Genomic DNA, 20,734 nt, shown 5'->3' on the forward strand with positions numbered 1-20,734 from the left:
TGTCTTGATTTTACTTTCTTCCAAATAATTAGTTTTTGAGGGCTTTTAAGAGTAAATGTTTAGGCACAGTAACATTTTTGAGTAAGATATAGAAGACTATTAATAGAAGTTAGCACAACTCTTTTCCTTCACCGTAGTGACCTCACAGTGTGAAACAGATTGTATCTAACAAATCTTTCAAATAGTGCATGTTTTTATTGAGGTGAAGCCCTGGGGCAGGGACAAATGGATCCCACATCCCTTTGGTATTTGTGTTTTATCAACACCTTTTATGTTAACTAGGGTATCTCTGCATCTTCAGTGCAGAGTGGATAGATTGGTGCATTGGCCTGCAGGTTCACATTTCAGTCAAAACTGGCTTTCCAACCTGAAGAGCAACTTTCAGGTTGAATCTTTTGCAGTAGGTCTTCATTAGATGCTTCTGGCCTAAGTATGCTCTGGAATCCAAAGCACAGGGATTTGTGAAGCTCATCTCCATAAGCTGGCCAGTGTGATGCTCTTCATGTCACTCTGGACAGCTTCTGGAGCAGTTAAGTCCAACCTTCTCTGGCATATTGTAGATGTATACACATTTTGGTGATTTTCATACTGGATTTTTTTGCATGATTCAGACTGAGACTTTTGTGTTCTCTGCATGTTTTTTTGGCACTCTTACAGTCTAGTTGTACTAGTAAGGTTTTATATTTGTATTTGGCTCATGATTAAAGTTGGTAGTCTTGAGGCGTTGTTTTAGGAGGCCGCTTTATGATCTTATACACACAGAAAAGCAGATGTGCACACAGGAATAATTCCTGCAATTTCTTTTCCATAACAGAGTAATATTTTGTTTTGCCAAATGTTTTAACTGTTCTATTAGATAAAAATGTTGAAACCAGAGCTTAAGCTCGCATAACTTGCTGTGTATGCTGGGGATAAACTTGCTAGGAGTCAAATTCAAGCAAGCATTTAGAAGTTTTTTAATTTTCCTTATTGCTGATCTGAGACTTAGTTTTTGTAGTTGATGGTTTTTTTTCCTGTGTGTCACTTACTGATGTATTTCGTAAAGTTCACCACTGTGTTTTTTATCTGACTTCAAATAAGTTGAATGGCTCCATCCTTAAAAATAAAAACAAAGCACAAATAGCGTAGAGAACGGAGCAGGGTTGGTAACTACCTAGCAGATGGTGTGACAGAATGGACTGTTTAATGTCTGTAAAGATACTGAACTGGGAATTACTATTTGCATATTCTTCAGAGATGCTTTGGGTCCAGTTTTACATTATTTTGGTGTTAATTTTGTTACTTTGAAGCATCTATGTGTATATGGAATTTTATTAGTCCTCTCTTTAACTATGTTTGGATTGGGGAGTTCATTGTGACATGGAGAATGTGTGAACTTTGGTCAGTTATGAAAGTGAGCTTGATGCAGCATATGGGAAATTTTTAAAGCTACGTGTTGGAAACTCTTGCACAGGAATGACAGAATTGTAGGTGATGTTAGCTGCACGATTCACTACAAGCAAGGGAAAGGGGCACTTGTTAGGTAGCTGAATTTAAAGGACTAAACACAGAAGCTGTAATTCTGCTTTCTGGTACTGAGCTTTTGTGAGTTTAATCCATACAGCTTCTTTATTTTCATAGTATCATAGTATCATTCAGGGTTGGAAGGGACCACAAGAATCATCTAGTTCCAACCCCCCTGCCATGGGCAGGGACACCCCACACTAGATCAGGCTGCCCAGAGCCTCATCCAGCCTGCTCTTAAACACCCCCAGGGACGGGGCCTCGACCACCTCCCTGGACAACCCATTCCAGGGTTTCACCACTCTCGTGGTGAAGAACCTCCTCCTCACATCTAGCCTGAATCTCCCCACCTCCAGCTTCATTCCATTCCCCCTAGTCCTATCACTACCTGAGATCCTGAGAAGTCCTTCCCCAGCCTTCCTGTAGGCCCCCTTCAGATACTGGAAGGCCACAATTAGGTCACCTCGGAGCCTTCTCTTCTGCAGACTGAACAGCCCCAACTCCTTCAGTCTGTCCTCATAGGAGAGGTGCTCCAGCCCTCTGATCATCCTTGTGGCCCTTCTCTGGACACGCTCCAGCACCTCCACATCCCTCTTGTAATAGGGGCTCCAGAACTGGACACAGTACTCCAGGTGGGGTCTCACCAGGGCTGAGTAGAGGGGGAGGATCACCTCCCTCGACCTGCTAGCCACACTTCTCCTGATGCAGCCCAGGATCTGATTGGCTTTGCAGGCTGCAAGTGCACACTTATATGCAAGTGCACATTTATATGCTGATATTTCAATTCATGAGCATAGGTTATCTTTCACTTTGGGGTTGAAGGCACTTGATATAATTGTCTTGCCCACAAAAAGCTTTGAGGCTTTAATTGGTGCAAATCCTTTTTTATTTCATGTGCTTGCTATATTTGAATGCACATGTTGTCATTCTCCCAGAGATCTTTCATTTATTGGCATCTTATTTTTGTCATCTTTTTGTGCATGTTCCAATGCCTTTCTCTAACCTTTAGCAGCTTTTATATTAATCCTGTGTAGAATTGTCGGGTTTTTCTTCCCAACTTTCTTGTAACTGTCTTTTCCCCTTTACTGCTTGTGTAGGGATTGATTTGGCTTTAAGCTTTTGCTTTTTCAATGTATGTAATTTAGATGATTAAGATATTTAGATGCTCTCCCATTTTGGTTATAAGGAGTTTCAGAGTTACCTTTGTTTCATTCTCCTGTTTGGCTCCATTCGTGCTGCTAGCTTTGCATGGCAGAGCCCAACGGATGTCAAAGGATGCAGACAGATCTGACATCAGAGTCTGTTAAAGGGCAGGGTGGTTTTGGTGTGTGTGTTTATGTCTAATTCTCATGATCAATAGTTTAAGTAGTAGCTGCTGCAACTGGCTTTGTCCTGTTGTATTTAATCACACAGCCTTGCTTTCATCAATAATACTGATTCTACAGTTGTGTAAATATGCTATTGAGCACTGTTTATTTGATCTCTTTATCTGCCTTTCGGTTGAGTACTGGCTAGTAGTCTGTTTTTAGGCCTTTGCAATGGTTGCTCTCTACAACTACCTGAAGGGAAGTTGTAGACAGGCAGATGTTGGCCTCTTCTCCCAGGCAGCCAGCACCAGAACAAGAGGACACAGTCTCAGGCTGCATCAGGGGAGGTTTAGGTTGGATGTTAGGGAGAAGTTCTATACAGAGAGAGTGATTGCCCATTGGAATGGGCTGCCTGGGGAGGTGGTGGTGTCACCATCATTGGAGGTGTTCAGGAGGAGACTTGATGGGGTGGTTGGTGCCATGGGTTAGTTGTTTAGGTGGGTTGGATTGGTTGATAGGTTGGACGCGATGATCTTGAAGGTCTCTTCCAACCTGGTTTATTGTAGTTGTCGTTGTTGTTGTTGTTCCTACCTGGCAAAGAAAACTGCAAGTCTAACTTCAAATGTTAGCATCCATAAGTTTTTATATATTATTTTTGGGAGAGATTCAATACTGTTATGTTGCCAAGGTGAATGTATACAAACCAATGCCAAACAGTTCTTTTGGTAGACAGAGTCATCTAAACAGGGGAGTTCTCTTTCTTTACAAATCTTGGCTATACCCAGTAAAGATACAAGGAACCCAGAACTCCAAGTAATTGTGTTGCTCTTTGTAAGGTGCTGATTAAGGTGGCAGAAGCTAATAGATTTTGAGTTGAATAATTTCCTTTCCACGCTTCCTCGTATAACCTAGTGAACTCTGTCAAGAACAGTTTGCTGTATTCTACATGAATGCTGTATTTGTCTACATTTATTTGCATTTCCAGGTAATTTTTAAACTCCAGTTGCTGAATGGTATTTAAGCACCATTATCTCATTTCTTCTGCCTGTAAGGCTGGATATTCATTACTATTTTCCTCGTTTATGCCTTTTTGTTGCCTACTGTTAAGCTTGTCTAGTTTGTCTCCTTTTTCTCTCCTGTACCTTGCCCTTGGGTGAATATTTGTTTTCTGCATCCTTTCATGTCTTTAACAACCTCAGCCCTCAGGTGGAAAGTGCTCTCAATTAACACCTGCTACTCTCACATAAAACTCTTGTGTACTAAATCCATGTTTTGATGGCTGTAGGGTAGAGAATTTTGTGCAAGTTCTTAGGGTCCTAGGAACCAACCATTGAACTGTAGAACTACTCATTGCATCTTTAGCAGAGGTGATAGGCCATTAACCATGGCATGCACTTCTCCAAAAGACAGTGCTTGTGCCACTTCCCTATCAATTGCCCTTAATAATCAACAAATCTTGTGGGTTTTTGACCTATTCCATAGTAAGATTGCTAGACTGCTAGGAACCTAATGCATAATGATTGTGTCCTAGATCGCCAACAAATGACTATTGGACTCGATGTCAAAGGTCTCTTCCAACCTGGTCCTATCCTATTCTATTCTATTCTTTAACTTTAATTTTATATAGTGTATATATTGATATCTAATGAACAAAATGTACATTTTGGTATTTATAATTATTTATCACAGAAACATTCAGGTTGGAGAAGACCCTCAGGATCATCAAGTCAAACCAATAACCCTGCTCTACAAAGTTCACCCCTAAACTATATCCCTGGGCACCACATCCAAACAACCTTTAACGACATCCAGGTTTGGTGACTCAACCACCTCCCTGGGCAGCACATTCCAATGCCTGACCACTCTTTCCCTGAAAAAAATGTTTCCTAGTGTCCAATCTAAACCTACCCAGTGGCAGCTTCAGGCCATTCACTCTTGTTCTGCGATTAATTACCTGGGAGAAGAGACTGGCACCAGCCTCTCCACAATGTCCTTTCAGGTAGTTGTAGAGAGACATGAGGTCTCTCCTTAGCCTCCTATTCTCCAAACTAAACAGCCCTAGCTCCTTCAGTTGCTCTTCATCAGATTTATTCTCCAGGGCCTTCCCCAGCTTTGTTGCCCTCCTCTGCATTCACCAGGATCTGATCATTTTACCATTGGGTAAATTTGGCATTGGAAAATTGCCGTGCTGAAGTTTTTACAAAGGACTTCAACCTGGGCTTTAATCATGCCATTGAAAAAGTACATGTGAGTTTTTACTTCTGGACACATGTCTTTGGAACAGAGATTTGAAAAAGGATGTATTTAGAACCATAGAATTGTTAGGATTGGAAGGGACCTCAAAGATCATCTAGTTCCAAGCCCCCTGCCATGGGCAGGGATGCCTCATAATAGGTCAGGTTGCTCAGCCTGGCCTTAAAAACCTTCAGGGATGGGGCTTCTACCACCTCCCTGAGCAACCTGTTCCAGTGTCTTACCCCCACCATGGTGAAGAACTTCTTCCTAACATCCAATCTCAATCTACCCACTTTTAATTTTTTTCCCATTCTCCCTAGTCATATCACTCCCAGACAACCTAAAAGGTCCCTCCCCAGCTTTCTTGTAGGCCCCTTTCAGATACTGGAAGGCCACAATAAAGTCTCCTCAGAGCCTTCTCTTCTCCAGATTGAACAGCCTCAACTCCCTCAGTCTGTCCTCACAGGAGAGGAGCTCCAGCCTTCTGATCATCCTTGTGGCCCTTCTCTGGACATGTTCCAGCACAGCTTGAACAGAAAAGGAGAGTTGGGGGAATGGGGAGCTTTATATACAAACTGATGTGTGCGAGAGACTTTCTTTGAAATGTTCCATTTTCAGCTTTGGCATATGTGTTTATTTGTCTATTTGGCAGGAATAACACTTGTTTCTAAGGGTTTTTCACATTTCAGTAAGTGAGTAATTTTTGTAAAATTGTTGCTAGTTAGACATGTTGGTGTTGCATTTTGGTTAGGATGTCTGCTCTTGGCTGTGTTTGAAGCATAACTGTACTTTTAATGGGAGACTTAAATCTGTACTTTCATGTACTGTCACCATGAGCCAGAAATGTGTTCTTGTGTCCAAGAAGGCCAATGCCATTCTGGGCTGTAGTAGAAAGGGATGTGGTGAGTAGGTCGAGAGAGCTTCTCCTCCCCTCGTACTCTGCCCTGGTGAAGCTCAATCTGGAATATTGTGTCAGTTCTGGGCCCCTCAGTTCAAGAGGGACCTCAGGGAACTGCTTGAAAGAGTCCAGGGCAGAGCTACAAAAATGATTAAGGGTGAGTGCCAAGAGGATGGAGTCAGGCTCTGCTTGGTGATGCCCAATAAGAGAGCAAGGGGCATGGGGGGGTTGTGGAGTCTCCTTATCTGGAGATAATCAAAATCCACCTGGATGCATTCCTGTGTGATTTGGTATAGGTGACCCTGCTCTGGCAGGGGGGTTGGACTGGATGATCTTTCAAGGTCCCTTCCAGCCCCTAACATTCTGTGATTCTGTGATTTGAACAAATCTTGCTTTACCTTTTCCATTTGTAATCTGTATTAGACAAAACTCATTGTGTGCTTGCAGATTTTTTTCCTTTCTAGAGACTGTCTTCTGCTTGAATTTTTAATGAAGTGGTTTAAAAATCACTGCAAAATTAAAATAGGATTGCCTATACATGGAGTTTGCAGAGAGAATTTGAAGAGGGCCAATGGCATCCTGGCCTGCATCAGGAACAGTGTGGCCAACAGGAGCAGGGAGATCATTCTGCCCCTGTATACTGCACTGGTTAGGCCACACCTCGAGTACTGTGTCCAGTTCTGGGCCCTTCAGTTTAGGAAGGATGTTGACTTGCTGGAATGAGTCCAGAGAAGAGCAACAAAGTTGGTGAGGGGTTTGGAACACAAGCCCTATGAGGAAAGACTGAGGGAGCTGGGGTTACTCAGCCTGGAGAAGAGGAGACTCAGGGTGACCTTATCACTCTCTACAACTACCTGAAGGGAGGTTGTAGACAGGCTGATGATGGTCTCTTCTCCCAGGCAGCCAGTACCAGAACAAGAGGACACAGTCTCAGGCTGCGCCAGGGGAGGTTCAGGTTGGATATTAGGAAGAAGTTCTATACAGAAAGAGTGATTGCCCATTGGAATGGGCTGCCCGGGGAGGTGGTGGAGTCGCCGTCATTGGAGGTGTTCAGGAGGAGACTTGATGGGGTGCTTGGTGCCAAGTCAGATGTTACAGTTGGGTTTGTTTTGTTCTAGAAAAGTTGATAGAATAACAACTCTATTCACAGGGGTGATTGCTTTCTCAGCAACTTTTTGCCCTCCAACAATTGCATGTGTACATTTATCAAACAATTTGTATGGAAAGGGAAAAAAACACATTTGCAGTAAATAGTCTCAACCTAATGTGTTAGGCTTGATGGGGATCCCTTCAACTGGCTTGTGAGTGTTGCGCAGAAGACAAGGTACTAAGGAAGTTTTAGAAGACCTGATATGAATTATTCCTGTTTATCTGTCAGAAATCATGCAAGAAATGACAGTAGCTTCCCTTTCTCTAGAAGCCTCTGTAAACGTGGTTTTGGTTTCTTGCACTAGATGTCACTGCAGATACAAAAATCAGGTTCCTCTGCATGTTTAATTCAGATCTTCTAAGGCAAAACAATCTCCAGTATCTTGACTTCCGTTGCTGTTCAAATCTACTAAAAGAAATTTGAGTGTGCCAAAATGTTGTGCTAGGAGCCAGTCTCGAAGTACCTGAATAGCTGTTTTGACAGAGATGCTTCTGAACAACAATTGAGAGGTGGGATGTGCTGTGAAGGGATCATATACACTCCAAATTATTGCAGTGCTTGGTTTTTCATCTCTCTTTTGCAAATGACTGTGTCTCTAGAATGGCTGACAAATTACTTTTGCCAAAGCCTTTAAAACATACTTATTTTCTTAAATTTGTTGTGGCTCTAATATTTGAAGGATATAAAGGAACAGCTTCTGGGAGAGGTGGTATCTTTTATTTGACCAGGTAGTATCGTTGAGAAAACAAACAGGCTTTGTAGACCCACAGATCCTTCAGCAGGCTACTTCTGCTCTTGGCTTTCTCTTTTGATAGATCTTGCAGTTGAAAAGCCACTATCAATAGAATAGGATAGAATAAACCAGGTTGGAAGAGACCTTCAAGATCATCGCGTCCAACCTATCACCCAGCACCAACTAATCAACCAATGATATGCAGCTTCTATTTATAACTTTCTTTCAACAGTTTTATCTTCATTGATCCCTTCTGTAGATCTGTAATTGAGTTTCAGTATGTTAAAATTTAAGTTTGCTGAGTGCTTTTTTTTTCCCCTCATTTTTTTTTGAGGAAGTTGTCTGACAACAAGGGAATGTTTACTGTTCTCAGTCCTTGTGCAGTCTTTACCCACAGCTCCTGCCTCCTGTGCAATGACAAGGAATATCTAGTTTAGATCTCTGTTTTACTTAGGGTTCGTTTTGTGATACCTGGCCTTGGGCATGATTTATTTCCCAAGTGTAGTGGTTACTGGCAGTGGTTGTAGTCCATAATGTCATCTCTTCTGGTCAGAAGATTTAAAGTTGGGATAAATTGTCATTGCTAAATGCATACAGCTTCCCTCCTCCAAAGCATCTACAGATGGGTGTTTTGTTCTTTGGGGACTAGTTCAGAATCAGAGATGTGAAAACATAACATTATATCTTCTCATCATGTTATATCTTCCCCATCCTTGACTTTTTTTTTCGTTAAGATAAAATCAATGCATTTTCATTCTAGGATCTTTATCCTTTTGGCCAGCACACAGATTCCTGCCTTGGAATTTGAGTTTGGACAGAGGTTGTCCAAATGTGATTTGTTTTGCCTTAAATAGACATTGCATTTTATACTGTATTACTGATCAGAGGCCATTATTAACCGATTGTCTCTACTTTACCTGTTCACCCTCCTTGCATTAGTCGAAGTATGCTCAGCTCAGTGCAAACACTGAAGAAACAAAAAACAGTGGAGATGATTTGCTGCAAAAGCAAGCAAACAGAAACTTTTTAAGGCCGTATATGATTGTCCTGAGATACACATTGGGTTTTCTTCAGGAGAGCAGCTCTCATTGCTTCTCACTCACAAATGATTATTTTTTTCCCCTTAAGTGCTTTGTCCATTCTCAGCATTGGCTTGCTGTTTCAGAGGAAGAAAGAATCCTAAATTGGGAGCTGGCGCTGCTGATTTACTGTAGCCCTTTTCCTAATAGAAACACTATTGAAAGGGTCCCAGCCACCTGGGGAATGCTGAGTGCAGCAGTCAAAAGTAGATTTCAAAAGAAATAGTTGTCTGATTTCAAGTCCGTCTGCCACCTGTGTTCATCTTATTCAGAAACCTCCTTTCTCTCTTGCAGCCTCTTGAGCTGCTTGTGATGTCTCTGCAGTGGATTGACCAGGTCTAATTTTCAGTTTCTTCTAGGACTTTGAATCAAAAGATGCCTAATGCTACTAATTGTGTTTTTATTTCAGTTTAAAATGGATTTTCCCCACTTTAAACCACCTGGACTATTAGAGAAACATTGTCGGGGTCTACCATTTCTGAGCTCACTAACTACAGATTAAGGCAGGGCTGAATAATTTGGTTGATCCAGGCTGTGCACTCCAAAGGAGGCCCTCTGGTTTCTAGGAATAACCATGCTCCCAAGTATTTTGCTGCCATCCTTCTTACAACTGGCGCCCTGCGTTTGTAGATTATCCAGGCCATGCTTAGCTTTAATCCATCCCTAGGGCTTGTAGGTGGTTTTCAAATGAAAGGGAGTCAGACAGAGTGAGTTGCTTTTGAAATCCTTTCTACAGCTCAGATGCAGCTTGTTCAACAATTCCTCCTGGGCATTTATCTGCTTTTCTATTAATTTTCTTGTCTCAGGATGGGGAGCTAAATTGAAAGCAGAGGAAGCTCCTGATTTAGCCTGTAGAAAAAAAGGGGAAGAAAATACACCCTGAAAGATGTTTCTTCTAAAGGATCAGCAGAGAAGTAGTGAGAAGGAGAAAAGACAGAATGTAAATTTCTCATTAGATTTGGTTATGGGAGGGTAAAGAAGCATTCCAACATCAACATTTCAGACAGGAACATAAATTTATCTTGAGTCACTTACAAAGGAACTGTTTCTAATTGCACTGTGCATCAGATATGAAATACTGGAACTATTTTATTCTGCTGATGTCTTTAGCAGTGTATTAGTTTAGGAGTGCATGATTCTGGTTGCTTTGAATGCATGGTACTGTTGTGCACCTGACAGTGTCTTAATTGGCAACTCAGCACAGTCTTGATTTACATAGTCATACTGCAGGAGAAGTACTGCAGGAGGGTTGTGCTTGTTCTTTGTTCTTCCCAGCTACAGGTATGATATTTTTAATGAAATCCACTAAGAGATGTCTTAAACATAGATGACAGCATGCATCTGACACTGTTGCTATCAGGCTGTGTTCCTGAACAAAAGAAAAGGAAGGTCCAGTTTCTGACTGCCTGTCTCTTCAGGTTCATCCACTCTATAGCTCTGTAGCTGTGCTATGAGGGACAAGAGCATGCCAGAAACCAGTCCTATACTTCTTCCCCTGCAAAACACTTTCATAGATTGGTTTGGATTGGAAGGGACCTTTAAGAGTGTCTAGTTTCAACCCTGCTGGGACACCCCCTTCTAGACCATACTGTTCAAGACCTCATCCAGCCTGGCCTTGAATACCTCCAGAGAGGGCCATCCACAACCTCCCTGGGCAACCTGTTCCAGTGCCTCACCATCCTTACTGTAAAGAATTTCTTTCTAATATCCAGTCTAAATCCCACCTCCCTGAGCTTCAATGTATTACCCCTCACCCTTGTAAAAGGTCCCCTTCCCAACTATCTTGGTCCTGAAGTCTGTTTTACCTCCTTGTTGCTTACTAGTATGCACAGTCCTACTCTTCTTCAGTTTCTTTCAATAGCAAGGGCTACATGTTGGCCCTGAGGGAGGGGACTTGGAGATTTAAAATAATCTATTGGTTTAGATTAATCTCTACAGAAGTAAAGATGAATTTCTAGGTAAATAATAAACAAACCACAACTCTAGATGCATGAAACGCTTCTTAATTCTCCCATCCCCCAAGAAATACACACAAAAAAAGAAATAGCTTTTAAAAACAATAAATGTATTAGCTCTGAGACTAGATGTTTTTTTTTCCCCCCCTCTACAATTCCATGACTCATTCATCATCCAGCTCTAGCAACAAATAAGGCAGGAGTCCTGTAGATAATAGTGTAGTTCACTGCATTCTCTTGATTCATTCCCAGAGTACAGTCTATGGAATGAATTATTCACAGGCCCTGTAGAAAACATATGATCATGTAATTAAAGACTGCATTGTAATGCATAGGGTAGAAGAGGATGAATTAAGATAGCCTATTTCTTTCTCTATTGGTCAGGCCCTCTCCCAGTTGAGATACCAGCATGAAGAATTGAGAGGACAGTGTTGCTGTCTTAGCTGGAAGGTGAAGTACCTCCTGCTAGGAAGGATCACTAATGGCAAGAAATATCTTGTTCTCTACCCTGAATATCAGTGCTGCAGTACATAGATTCACTTTTCCTTTGAGACTAATGTATGCTCAGTGTAGTCACACATAGAAAGCTGTGAAAAGGTGAAGCCTGCTCCATTTGAGACATAGTGAAATGCTGTGCATGCCTCATTTTTAGAAACAGAAGAATAGTTTTCCCTTAAACCTAAGCTAGTGAGGGCAGAAACCAGCCTGCAGCATGGAAAATGGCAGCTTTGATGTTTTAAGTTTGGTAAGCCACTGGAAAATAGGATTTTACAGGCTAGTGTCCAGAAAGCTTGAGCAGCCAAGCAGGCACCTCTACATACAATTAGCCAAATCCTGCAGTATTCAGGGAATTTTTCTCAGATATCAGTAGTAGGTCTGTCTGTACAAGGTGTAAAGTGTCAAGAAGCAGGCATTTCAACTGAAGTTTGTCCTTGTAATTCTGGGAATGGAGGTCAAATTTCCTGAGAAATGACTGAATTTGCTGAGGTTTCTGATGGGAACCCTTGCAGCATGTTAAGTGTAGTGATGCTTTGGGGGACCACTACAGTGTGCGTTGATAGACAGCTGCTTGTCAGCAATGAACACCCACCCATCAATTCTGAAACAATGCAAAATGGAAAAGGTAAGATGACCTTATGAGACTTAAGGACTGCACTTGATTTTCCATCAGTTTAGCTTCACTGTCTTAGCAGTTGCTTGTTGAAGCACTTCTGCATCTGCTTTTACATTGACAATTCGTTTCAGAGAGCTGTTGATGCCTGTGTGGACTGCTGCTGGAGCACCTGCACTTTCACAGTAAGCTGTTCACAACAAGTCTGCATTTTTCTGATTCTGGTTGTTGCAGACTCTTTAATGGTTTTTACTGATTGCTGAGGCTGCTGTAGTCTAACGCTCAAGGAGCTGGGAAAAAATCTGATTAAGAAGTTTCTTCTCAGTTGTGGTTTTCTTTGGGGCTTTGACTAGTACAAGTTTCTCCCTCTCATGAAATGTATTAATGGTACTAAACTTTTTTGGTTTAATTTTACTGCAACTGACTCTGTCAGCCAGCAGAATGATGTCGGTTTTTGTCCCATTGACTAGGAGAAGATATACTAAGAATCTGTGCCTTACCTAACCTACGTGTGCATGAAGGAATCAATATCGCCTTTCATAATTGATGGTTACATAAATAACTAACTTCTTGCTTACAAAGGAAGAGCATACTTAGTATTTTCAAAAGCATTTTATTGAAGTCTTAGGACAGTACAATGTGTAGCTTTGTCACATCCACAGATTCAAAAGCGTACACCTGCTCACTGATGGTGTGTTCTGGATCTCCTCCTCTCTTCCCCTGTTCCCCCAAACAGCACTGCTACTTCTGTGGCTAATGATTCAAAATTGATCTTGTTGTTCCAGAAACCATACAATTGTCAAGCTGAAGGTAGTAAAACATAGGACAGAAATTTGGTATTGTATATGCACCTTTCTAGAATAGAAAAGAAGCTTGTTTAGCAGACACCCGCTAGGAAGAGGAGCAGCTTCCCTGATACAAAGCAGCTTTTCCTAGTTAGTATGTAGGCTGTCACTTTAATGGGAATCTCAAATGTTTCAAAGGTGTTTTCTGGGAATAGATTTTTTTTCCTCTGGAATTGCCTTGTCAATCACAATTAGTCACAACTGAATTTCTTTCAGCTGCTTGCTCAGTGTTTTGTCTTGGCTGATCTTTGTGATAAGTGTTTTGTAAGGGAGCCAGCCTACAGAACAAGGCGGCTGGCCACGTAACCAGTTCCCATCCAAAACACAAGCTAAGTAATCAGCTCTGCTTCTCTCGTCTCTTCAGGAATTATTACTAGTAAGCCCAAACCAGATTTCACGGTCTTTTGAAATCCCTTTTTTTTCTCCTTTCCTACCCCTTGCTCCTCTCATCCATATAACCAGTGCTTTGCAGTGGGAGTTCCTTATTCCTCTTTTAGTTCTTTAAGTAACATTATGATTTGAGAAATCTTTTTACATTCTAAACCATTGTATCGATAGCCTTCTTAATTTTGGCATCCCTAATGTTACCTGGCATACAGAATCACAGAATGTTAAGAGCTGGAAGGGGCCTTGAAAGATCATCTAGTCCAAACCCACTGCCAGAGCAGGATCACCCAGGGCAGGTCACACAGGAACACAGCCAGGCGGGTCTTGAATATCTCCAGAGAGGGAGACTCCACAACCCCTCTGGGTAGCCTGTTCCAGTGTTCTTTAACCCTCACACTTGGAAAAAAATATTTCCTCATGTTTCCATGGAACTTCCTATGCCTCAGCTTTCACCCATTGCCCCTTGTCCTGTCACTGGGCATCACTGAGCAGATCCTGACTCCATCCTCTGGGCACTCACCCTTTACATATTTATAAACATGAATGGGGTCACACCTTAGTCTCCTCCAAGCTAAAGAGCCCCAGCTCCCTCAGTTTCCCCTCATAAGGACGATGTTCCACTCCTCATATCATCTTTGTGGATACATCCCTAATATTGGCAGGATTACCATGTATATGCTGGTTGTCTGGAAAACTATTGATGAAATATCTGCCCATTTTCCATGCAGCATTTAAAAGTAAGGAGTGGGTCTGTTTCATCTCTTGAGCATGTAGTCTGGCTAGTTTAACCCATCATTGCAAACACAAAAAGCTCTGTGAACATAACTGTGTTGTTTCCAAATAATTTTTCTGCACTGTTGCAGGTTTTTCCAGTTGATCCATAGCAAGATTGCTTTATTATGCAGAATATTTTTTTCTGGTTCACTTGTATCTATTTTTCTCCTCTGAGTATGGGGATTTTATTGAGACATATAGTTTAGAGAATACTGAGCCCTGACAATCTAATGGAACCTAATATTCTTCTCTTTCCACTTCAGTCTTCTCAGAAGGAAATAAAAAATCTTGTCATCAGTGACTCATCTGACATAGTCTTGTTAAAGAGAATGCAGGTTCAGTTTGATTTATTGGAAGGGAATGTGCTGGTGTTTCAGGTTATTCCTCTTTCAGGTGCTGGTGTTCAAAGGTATTTTAGGTGGCTAACTCACATTTGTTTTCAGTTGGATGTGGCTGTATGAAGACCTTAAAAACACAGGGTTTGGATGGAGTCCTGCTGGGGAATTGTTTTGGGTTTTTTCCCCCCTCCCAGCTCAACCTCCTTCTATGTGAGAGAAGTCTCGTTGTTTTGCAAGAGCTTCTTTAGCAAAAGGATTGTAATTTTGTGCAGCTTCTTACGTAGTGATAATTCATCCTAGATGACTGTTTCCACATCTGGAGTTTTTACCCTTGGTTAAATCCAGAAGACCTAATTAAGATCAGCTAATCTTCAACACAGCAGTGAAGGACTTGCACAGCTTCAATATGTCAAGTTCTGTGTAACTTTTTGTGTTAAATACTTACGTTTAATTTCTTTAAAGGTCTGATTTCCAGCATCTGGATCAATGTTGCTGAAAGATTTGCTCTGAATAGGTTTCATGAGATTCTTGGGTTATTTTTCTTTTTTGTATGGCATGTTTCTCTTAAAAAGTATCATCCTGCATGATCCATTTCCCAGGTATTTGATGGTTAAAGGTTGGAAGTTTATTTTTGTTCTCAGCTTGTTTGTTTTAATTTTTTTATTTCCTCTTGTGTTCTTACTTAGTGGCTGTGTTCACCCAGCAAAAGGAATTAAATCTGGAGAGATTATTTCAAAACATAAATAACAGCGTTTCAGGTTCTTGTGATTTGTCACAGCCCGATGGTCCTCAGACCTTAGTGATGTGAAGAAGCAGCCTGATGTCATAAGCTTCTTACCGTATCACAGTATCGCCAAGGTTGGAAGAGACCTCAAGGATCATTGAGTCCAACCTGTCACCACAGACCCATGACTAGACCATGGCACCAAGTGCCACATCCAATCTCCTCTTGAACACCTCCAGGGATGGTGATTCCACCACCTCCCCGGGCAGCCCATTCCAATGACTAGTGACCCTTTCGGCGAAGAACTTTCTCCTTACCTCAAGCCTAAACTTCCCCTGGTGCAGCTTGAGACTGTGTCCCCTTGTTCTGGTGCTGCTTGCCTGGGAGAAGAGACCAACCCCTTCCTGGTGACAACCACCCTTCAGGTAGTTGTAGAGGGCAATGAGGTCACCCCTGAGCCTCCTCTTCTCCAGGCTAAACAATCCCAGCTCCCTCAGCCTCTCCTTATGGGGCTTGTGCTCAAGGCCTCTCACCAGCCTTGTTGCCCTTCCTGAGCTCAGCCTACAGTTTCAGACTTCTAAACTTGGAGAGTGGCATGGTCAGTAGGAGGGTTTGACATGCTTGTGGTCAGCCACGAAAGGTGCCGACATGACTCAGGAAAATGCCATATTTCAGTCTTTGGTAGAAATGGCTGGAGTCTCCTGGTTTGGGTGTAGTTTGGGTTATTTGTGGGTTTCATTGGGGGGTTTGGTTTGCTTTCAGTGTGGGAATGTTTGTTTTGAAGAAGAATCTCTGGTCAAGAGAAGCAGTTGAAATTCCCACACCCTGGTCATGGGGCTCGATTCCTCTAAGGAACAAGATGAGCTGTCTAGAAGCTTTAAGAGGAAAAACAAGCCACCAACCAAGATACGTAATTGTGGGTTATGATATCTACTCAGTTGTTAGGGCTTTTTTTTTGTCTTTTCTGTGTGTTTGTTTTTCCACTTGGATCCACCTGTCATTTGTACTTCTGCATCTTCTATGGTGACAGCTTTTTAATGGGAACTGTGAGGAAATCAAGGCTTGGAATATTGATATGGCAGTTACTCCGTGACATTTTTGCTGCAAGGACACTCTGGATTTTGGGATAGAGTGACTATCACATAACTAGGAATTATCTGTGTGAAAGAAAAGGAGCATATAGGTTTGGGTTTCTGATGTTCATCTGAGTTGCTAATTGGCCTCCATAGGGCAGTACAGATCCATCTGTCATTTTTATTTATGTTTGTAAGGAAGGCTTTATTCCCTTGAGAAGTGCAGCTGATAATGTGGCAAGTAAAAAGTCACACTTTTGGACAGCTGAAATGGTGGTGTTTCAAATGCCCAGCTGAATTAGAGTAATCCCCCTGCCATTTACCTCTGTTTACAGAGTCTTTAATTACGTGATCACATCGTGGTCTCTCTTCATCTCTTTCTCTGGTTTCAGTCAATGCAGAGATGGCTGCAAAATCCAACAGGGAGTTCTGAGATGTGGAGGGGAGGAGGCTGTGGTCTGACGGATCTTGATAGGTGTCAAAGTTAAGGTCGTATACAGGCAGCGTGACAGAAAGGCAAAGGAGGATTTTAAGGTTAAAGATTCTTTTAAACTAGGGAAATTGTATCTTCTTGCATCTCTAACCCAGGGAAATCTGAGAATATTTTCTCTGAGGAATTTTCTTCTGGCTGTTCTTTAATGTTGCCAATCTCTTAAGACTTAAATTGATTACTTGAATCTAAGACAGTCATTAAGACACTTAATTGAAATATGCGAGGGAGAGAATTTGGTTATATTTGGGTTTATGTTTAAATCTCTGGAGTTTTGACCAAGTGTAAGTTGCTTTAGATAGGAAATACAAGTTTTCTCTGTTTTTAAAGTATGTAAATGTTTAACACCATAGTTTGCTTTTGATAAAGCAGCATTCACATTTGTCCTGCATTCAACAAATAATATTCAGAGGTTATAAGCTTTTTCTCAGCCAGTGATCTTCTTGATCTTAACCCACCTCTCAGCTAGTTTTGATTGAGGACATTATGCATGTTTAAATTCATCACTTAGCAACATTTTAAAGAGATTTTTAATGTGCTCCTGGCAATTAATAAATCATTTAAATTAATATTTCAGACACAGACTCTGCTTTTTATTTAAACAGCTAAAATTAGACTTTTTTTTTCATTCCCCAAGCAATGGAATGCCCAGGGAGGTAGTGGAGTCACCATCCCCTGGAGGTGTTCAAGGAATGTGTAGACATGGCACTTTGGGACATGGTTTAATGGCCATGGTGATCTTAGGTTGGTGACTGGCCTTGATCTTAAAGGTCTTTTCCAACTGCAATGATTCTATGAGGTCTTATTTAGCTTCTGAAAATACGACACTCTTAGTGTCTTGGCTGCCTCAAAGGCTTAGGATTGAAAGAGTGGATTTGTCCTCCATCTGTTGTGATTGGTGATATTTACTTGCCATCCATTATAAGGCATTGAAAAGTGCCACATTATATTCCATATCAGTGCATGAATCTTTTCCATTGAGTTCATTTACATAGTGGGATTAGTTGCTTTGATTATGTCTATGATTTGGAGGTGAGCTGGTACAGCAGTAGCTGTCAGGAGTCACTGAGAATTCGGATGAGAGGCACAGCTGCCACGATAGGCAGCATTTGTGCAGTGATGTTTTGAACTCACTCTAGTGATAGAAAAATGATGTAAAGCTTTGCCATTGAAGATGGAAAAACTGGCCTCTCCTACTTATTTATGTACATATTTACAGTTTGGAAACACAACAAATGGCCTAGCTCCTGGGGTGAACATGATTTTGTTTTATATTATTTTCTATTATTTGACAAATTGTAATCCCCTGGGTGTTTTTGTGAAGAACCTCCACTCTTTTTTGGGCTGGGAGGGGAATATTGTAACTAAAGATGAGGAAAAGGCTGAGGTACTAAATACCTTCTTTGCCTCCATTTTCAACAGTAAGGCAGGAGGACTTCAGGATAACTGGCCTTCTTGAACTGGTAGATAGGGTCAGGGAGCAGTGTAGTTCCCCTGAAATCCATAAGGAAGTAGTTAGGGACTTGCTGAGCCACTTGGATTCTCACAAGTCCATGGGACCAGATGGGATCCATCCTAGGGTACTGAGAGAGGTGGCAGATGAGATCACCAAGCCACTCTCCATCATTTACCACCAGTCCTGGCTCACGGGAGAGATCCCTGATGACTGGAAGCTGGCCAACCTCAGGCAACCTGTGGCAGAACAAGAGGACACAGTCTCAAGCTGCACCAGGGGAAGTTTAGGCTTGAGGTGAGGAGAAAGTTCTTCACAGAAAGAGTAATTGGCCATTGGAATGTGTTGCTCAGGGAGGTAGTGGAGTCCCTGTCCCTGGAGGTGTTCAAAAAAGGATTGGATGTGGCACTTGAAGCGATGGTTTAGTTAGTCATGAGGTGTTAGGTATTAGTAATAGGTTGGACTTGATCTCTGAGGTCTTTTCCAACCTTATTGGTTCTATGTAAATAAGGTCCCCTCTCAGTCTTCTTCAGCTTAAACAGTCCCAGTTCTCTCAGTCTTTCTTCATAGGAAAGAATGTTCAAGTCCCTTAATTATCCTTAATATCTATTCATTGGACTCTTTCTAGTAGATCCCTGTCTTTCTTGAATTGGGGAACCCAAAACTGAACACAATATTCCAGCTGTGGTCTCTCCAGGGCAGAGCAGAGGGGGAGGAGAACCTCTCTAGACCTGCTGGACGCACTTATTAATACATCCCAGGATACCATGGGTCTTCGTGGCCACAAGGGCACATTGCTGTCCCATAGATAATTTATTGTCCACTAGGACTCCATGGTCTTTCTCTTTGGAGCTGCTTTCCAGCTTTGCATTTTCTTCCTAAAGATACAACACGTTTGTGCCTATCACAGTATCAGTGAGGGTTGGAAGGGACCACAAGGATCATCTAGTTCCAACCCCCCTGCCATGGGCAGGGACACCCCACACTAGATCAGGCTGGCCAGAGCCTCGTCCAGCCTGGTCTTAAACACCTCCAGGAACAGGGCCTCAACCACCTCCCTGGACAACCCATTCCAGGGCTTCACCACTCTCATGGGGAAGAACCTCCTCCTCACATCCAGCCTGAATCTCCCCACCTCCAGCTTCATTCCATTCCCCCTAGTCCTATCACTCCCTGATATCCTGTGAAGTCCTTCCCCAGCCCTCCTGTAGGCCCCCTTCAGATACTGGAAGGCCACAATTAGCTCTTCTTTAAAGGCAGTGGTATTTTCTGTTAGTAGCTGGCAAAGCTGTGCTGGTTTACTCTCATTGTCTAAATGGGCCCTAAATTTAAAAAGTGCTCAAAACTGCAATCTGCCAAGAGTTCCATAATATCCTCTACTCTAGAGTGCAAGAGATTCCAATCCCTTCTGATTATTTTTTTTTCTTTCCTGTTCAGTTTTAGTGGAAGTCATAAAAAAATTTGATGAGAACTTTACCTTTCAGTCAATACTTGGAATATCTGTCTTGGCTGTGAAATATGGCTTAAGTATTTTATTTTGTATTGTTTTCTTGTGAGATGGGATATTTATTGTGGCTGTGGTATTAGGGACTGGTGCCAGATCATAGTTTGCTTAGTATAAGTTGGGTTTGATTAATTAATTTTCAAAGGACACTTCCCTCTGATAGAAATAGTACCTCTATCTTTTAATTGTGTTTTGGGAATTATACTCTTGTCATCTTGCCCTTTCCCCTTTGTCTGACCTACTCCTTGAATAGTTTTTTTTAATGGGTGCTTTAATTTTGTTTGGCATTTATACACATGATTTATTATTGTTCCTAATTAAGATTGAGGTCCTTCTATTACGATGCTCAAGCATTTGACACATCCCCTTATGCTGTTCTTCAAAACAGTTAAATTACTCTATTGAGCTCTTGCAACATACAGTGACCTGTTCATTTTCATTTCATTGCTTAAATTGTGAAACGAGCTGTGGTTTCATTAAATGTAATTAAAGGGCATAGACATTTCCTGTGTCTCTTCTCCAGGCTTTCAGTCACTATACTCTTAAGTGCTGCAATTTAGAGACTTCTGGTCAATTCACAGTATACAACATGGTTTTTATTTGTACATATATACAGACCATGTACCCATACAGATTAGAAATTGACCTGCTGTAAAGCAGCTCCATCGAGAAGGCCCTTGAAGTCCTGGTGGACAATAAATTATCTATGGGACAGCAATTTATCCTTGTGGCCAGGAAGGCCAATGGTGTCCCTGGGGTGCATTAAGAAGACCGGGTACAACAGGTCATGGGAGGTTCTCCTCCCACTTTCCTCTGCCCTGGTGAGACCACATTTAGAGTATTGTGCTCAGTTCTGGGCTCCCAGTTCAGGAGGGACAGGGATATACTGGAGAGTATCCAGTGTAGGCTGTGAGGATGATTACAAGACTAGAACATCTGTCTGATGAGGAAAGACTGGGAGACCTGGGGCTGTTTAGTCTGGAAAAGAGAAGACTGAGAAGAGATCTTGTTAGTGTTTATAAATACCTGAAGAGTAGGTGTCAAGAAGATGGTGCCAGTCTCTTTCCAGTGATGTCCAGTGATAGAACAAGGGGCAATGGGTCCAATCTGGAACACGGGCAATTCCACTTCAACACAGGAGACACTTCTGTGTTGTGAGGGTGGTGGAGCACTGG

The 20,734-nt window shown here is 41.9% G+C and overlaps 1 protein-coding gene across 8 annotated transcripts in view; it reads left to right on the forward strand.

The window, feature by feature from the left end:
• Positions 1-20,734, forward strand: part of KIF16B (kinesin family member 16B) — a 173,003-nt gene that overhangs the window by 41,775 nt on the left and 110,494 nt on the right. The gene's annotated exons all lie outside the window — the stretch shown is intronic.

This window comes from Melanerpes formicivorus, unplaced genomic scaffold (genome assembly GCF_026170545.1).
Source record: "Melanerpes formicivorus ecotype bairdi unplaced genomic scaffold, bMelFor1.0.p_v2 SCAF_25, whole genome shotgun sequence".
NCBI lineage: Eukaryota > Metazoa > Chordata > Aves > Piciformes > Picidae > Melanerpes > Melanerpes formicivorus.